The sequence below is a fragment of the Elephantulus edwardii genome, unplaced genomic scaffold, assembly GCF_000299155.1.
Source record: "Elephantulus edwardii isolate Elephantulus edwardi_28Jun2011 unplaced genomic scaffold, EleEdw1.0 scaffold00200, whole genome shotgun sequence".
Lineage (NCBI taxonomy): Eukaryota > Metazoa > Chordata > Mammalia > Macroscelidea > Macroscelididae > Elephantulus > Elephantulus edwardii.
Window position 1 is genome coordinate 1,678,180 of NW_006399950.1, and position 5,402 is coordinate 1,683,581.

A 5,402-nucleotide genomic window follows, 5' to 3' on the forward strand; every position below is an offset into this window, starting at 1 on the left:
GACCTGAAGCGCTTATTGCAGAAGGTCAAGAACTGCAGTCTTCAACATGGATTGAGACTCAACATCAGGAAAACAAAGATTCTCAACACTGGGCCAACAGGCAGCATCATGGTAGATGGAGAAAAGATTGTTCATGATTTCCTCTTACTGGGACCCACAGTCAACACCCTTTACTTTACACATACCATCTCACACAGTAGATTTTGGCTGAGGGCATAAGTCCCCCCATGATGGGAGTCACAGGACAGGGCAGCCTCACTGCATGGCCACATCAATGTCTTTCCTTCAGACCTGGAACCTAGCAAGTCCATCTTCTGACTTAGGGCCATTGCACGTGCTGCTTCTCCAATTCAAGTTTATAGTTCTTGAGATCTTAGCCAGAGCGGCATCCCCACACTCCCTCAAGTAAAGCTCTTCTCTCTTCCTCATGGAAACCTGTCCTTTTCCTTCCTAGCACTTACGGCACCTCCCAGTCATGATGACGGAGTGTAACGGGGGAAAGTGCTCCCTGGTGGCCGTGTCCTGACATTGAGGTGTGTGGATGCACAGCGGGGTCACTCTGTCTGTCCATCTCACTGAGGCTCCACCAACACCCACACCCTTTATTACTCACTGACCCAAATTGGTCATTTGCTTATATGTACATTCATTTGAAACAAGCACGAACAATTGTTCACACGCATGGCTGTCAAGTTGGAACTAATTCATTGCTGATCTTCTATTGAGTTTCCAAAGCTATAAATTGAGCAGGAGGTTTTCTATATTTTTCCCACAGAGCTGCTGACAGGTTCAAACTATTAGGTGCACTTTGGTTTAGCACCTCAACTCCCCAAGAACTATGTTCCCAAGACCCTGGTACGTAATGTTAGCTCACTGTTGCCTCTCCAGAGCCCTAAGAATTCTTTTGAATCTACAAAAGCAGAAGCAGGGTGTGATGAGGCGTATGAAGGTCACTCAGCTGGGAAGGAAGGTACAGGCTGTGTACTCGGGCTGTGCACATGGGCTGGACCATGAGTACCATGAGTCTGAACGTGCTATGAATTTGTTGCACATTCACCCCACTGAAGTGGAATCCAATGATGGGCTCAACATTGGGGTCCTTCTCTTCACTACTGCCCCCCTCCCACACACACAGAACTCCCCTGGAAACACGTGTGTAATGAATAAACATAAATGTTAGTAAAGGAACATGTAGGAAGTAGTAAAAATTCTTAGCATTTTCAAGAAAAATCTTGAAATTCAGAAAGCATGTGCAGTATCATTTTCCATATAAATTAGAGTCATCATAATCCACTTCTAGTAGCAGATAACTCCATGTAGCTCCAAGAAAACCACTCTCCTCTGACACTGTGGAGACTCTGCCTGGATGGGATCTGGATCCGGAGCTCTGTCGGCTTCTGTCCCAGGGGTTGGTGCTTTGCAGGGCCTCGTGTGATCGTCAAAGATTTGTTCTGCACATCACGGCCCACTCGCTCTCACCGATGTCCTTCACCTTGTGTGCTTTGGGCGTGAGGAGGGCCCAGTCCCTGAAGAAAAGCGTCCTGCTTGGTGGTGGGTCAGCGAAGAAGAGCAAGGCCCTCAACAAGGTGAACTGATGCAGGGCTGCCGCACCAGGTCCTGCACGGCAGTGGACGTGAGGATGGCGGTAGACCACGCCGTTTGTGCACGAACAGTGGAGCCCACTAGACAGTGCCTAGCCACCAGCGCCTGGCAGGGGTCATCCTAGCTGACTCTTTCCTATAGGATGACAAGGGATAGAGATTGGAGGTTCTTCAGCTGCTGGTGACAGCTTCCTGGCAGTGAACACACTTGGGTTAAGCAGCTCACGTTTGTATCCCCCATTTTCTGCAGCGATAACAGCTCCCAGGCATATTCTTCATTTTCAGGCTGTGTTCAGCACACTGGTGTGGCTTCCACATCGCTGTGATTCTGGCCACTCTGCCATCAGTATTTCAAATACCAGCAGGACCACTGGCGGGGGGGGGGGGGGGGGGGGGGGGGGAGCGCAGGTTTTAGTGGAGTTTGCAGATTAAAATAAACCAAAAATGAAAAAGTAGCCAATGAAGCCCTTCCAGATGCCAGGAGAACACCGTCTAACTCGGGCGTTTGGGCCATGACGTCACAGGGATCAACACCAGGGGAATTAGGTCCGTTTAGTAAAATCACTCTGGTGGCCGAGTGGGTAAGGAGCTGAGCTGCCAATCAAAGGGCTGATGGTGAAAATCCACCGGCTGCTCCATGGGAAAGAGACGGGCAATGTCCCTCGGTGGGATTTCCAGTCTCTGAAAACCTGCTGACAGGTCAGCTGTGAGTCAGCTGCCGCTTCACAGCTCGTAACAACAAGGACACAGGAGCCTCTGGGCGTGGGTCAGCCCACCTCCCAGAGCTGTAACGTCACACCCAGAGGAGGTGTGACGGGCCATCTCCTCGATCTGTAACACACAGCCGCTGCACATCACATCCCCGAAAACTCCCCCAATATGCAACAGGGCTGTAACGGCATCACGTAGTTGTTGCCGGCCACCCTAATCCCCTGCAGCTGTTTGGCTTATCAGATCATGGAGGATTATTAAACAGCTTCCACATGATATTTCATACGTGTACTTTGGTGGACACAATTCAATCCATGACAGCCGCTCACAGCAATGTGCCGGTCCAGATTCCAAACAGCCAAAGGTCATTTTCTGATGATGCCAGCCATAGTCACACAGTATAGACATCAAATTTTCTGCAAACAGAATCAGTACTATTTTAGCTTTGTAAGCTTTACACACTGCCACAGCCAGTCAGCTCTGTCCTGGTGACATGAAAGCGGCAAAAGACAACATGCAAATAAGCTGATGTGGCTGCCTTCCAGTGAAACCTTATCTATAAACGGGGACGGTCTTGGCCAACCGGCCATCATGGCCTGATCCCTGGAAAAGACCTTGTTTGATGAGAGATTGTTCTGGGTTTCTCTCATCTTGATGGAATTTTCATCCTGCTCTATTTCATATTTCATCCTGTTCATCTTCAGTGGAAAGTTCCATTTTTAAAAGTGTGTCCCTAAAAGAGACTGGGTAGATACAGACTAATGAAGCAGCATTTGCATGAAAAATGTAACCATTTCTACTGCTTGTTCTTTGCCTGTCAAATAAAGCAATATATGTGTTGTTTTTGAGAAGATAACTCATTACTTTTTCCATTACTTTAAATGAAATATGAGTTGTTCACTGTCAAATTTATTTTGTTAAGTCCATGGGTGCATATTTACACATACAAAAGGGAATTTCTATACACTTGGTTAAAATGTGACTTTACAAAATACAAATTAATAGCATAAGCCTTGACTTACTGTTCAGTAGAAAGTCTATTTTGTAAATAATTAATTTAAAAGGGCCATTTGAATTCTGCATCATTTTGTGTAAGATTTTTTTAATCTTTTTCGGAGTTCTAAGAGGCTAAAGGAAGTGTTTAAAAGAAATACTCCTGCTTATCCATAAAATAGCCTGGCACTTTCTTTCCGGGTTTGTGGTGTTAGCAGCTTAGAGGTTTTAGATTAATGTACTGATGACCTATTTTCTTTTCAATCCTGAAGCTACTTTTTTTGGTATGTCAAAAAGATTATCATCCTGTTTTATTGCTGGTTTGGTTGGTTTTTTTCTTTAAAGTGTACCTGTACTGGGATTTTTAATGATCCAACTCTCCAAAGTCGTAGGCATTATATGCATGCAAACAATCCGGAATATGAGGTGCCCTGCAAAATGCAGCAGGAGCGGGGGATGTGGGGGAGGGAGGGAAATGTGCAACAATCAATGATTTAAAAAGGAAAAACCATTAACTGGGGGAGGAGGAAGGGAGGGGAGGAAGATGTTCAGCAATGAATGACTGAAAATCCAGCTTTACTGTAAATATTAACATCACAGTAAAGAGAGAGAGAGAGAGAGTGAGTGTGTGTGTGTGTGTGTTTTCCTTACAAACTCATGCTGATGATCAAATAGGAAATGTCAGCACCACAAACACAAGAGTTCCTGAAATCCGGAGTTACCTTCACTGGAGGAATTCCAGCTCCTGGAGTGAGGGAACAGGAAGAGAGGAGACGGCCCACTGGACACCAGTGAAGTAGCCCCACTGCCTGTGCACTTGTTAAGCTTCTCTCAACACAGAATCAAGACAAAGTGAAAACAAAGTGACAATTCCAGATTGTCTCTGATAAAAAAAATGTTGATCTAGGAATTGCATATTGCCCTCTTTCTCAGCATCTGTTCTTTTTTTTCATGTCCAAAAATCATGACATCTAGATCATACAGAATTTCTATGTTCAGCTTTTTTAGGAAGCGCCAAACTGCCTTCCAGAATGGTTGTACCATTTTACAGTCCTTCCAACAATGTGTAAGAGTTCCTTTCTCAACACATCCTCTCCAACATTACTTGCTGCCCGGTTAAACTTTGCCACTATTACTGGAGTGAGATGGTGCCTCAATGTGGTTTTGATTTACATCTCTCTTACTGCCAGTGATTTGGAGCATTTCTTCATGTGTCTGTTTGACATTCGAATATCTTCCTCTGTCCCTGTCTTTTGCCCATTTTGTAATTGGGTTGTCTTTTTCTTATGGAGGCCCAGGAGTATTCTGTAAACTTTCATTATGAGACTCCTGTCTAAGATGGTATTACCAAATGTCTGTTTGCAGTCGGTAGATTTTCTTTTCATCCTGATGGGGAAAATTTTTGATGCACACATGGATTTAATCTTTAGAAGGTCCCATCCATCAATTTTATCCTCTTCAGATTTTGTATTTCTGGCTCTATTTGGCGGTCTCTTTATACTTTGAACTAGCACTTCTAAGCTTGATCCCATTTTGCCATGGTTTTTACAACTCTCATCAAATGACTGGATTGTTGTAACTGCATGTGGCCAAGTCAAAATCACCTTACAGCAATCCCAGGAGGCATGATCTGAACTGTGCCTCGTCCTACAGTCTCTGACATGCCCAAGCCTGTTCCAGTGTCAGTCTATCTCATGGAACACCTTCTTCTTTCTCTGACCCTCCACCTTTACCAGCTTGATGTCTATTTCCTCTTAACACCATGCCAAAGGTATGTGGAACAGAGTTTCACTATTCTTTTATTTTTTTTTCTTCTGTCATCCTTATTTTTTTTAATAAATTTTAATGAAAGTTTACAGAGACTTTGGATTTCTGGTCATTCATTGTTGCACTTTTCTACCTGCCCAAGCCCCACCTACAGTTGTTCTTCTCTTTGAAAAGTAAAAGTAAAATTATTTCATTGTTATCCAAGCCCTCTCTTGCCTCCAGGGAGCAACCTGGCTGCACTTTCTCTCTTAAAAAATGTGTTTGTTCATTTTGACAGTCTAGGAGAATATTCAGCACTCTTTACCAATACCACAACTCAAAGGCATCAAC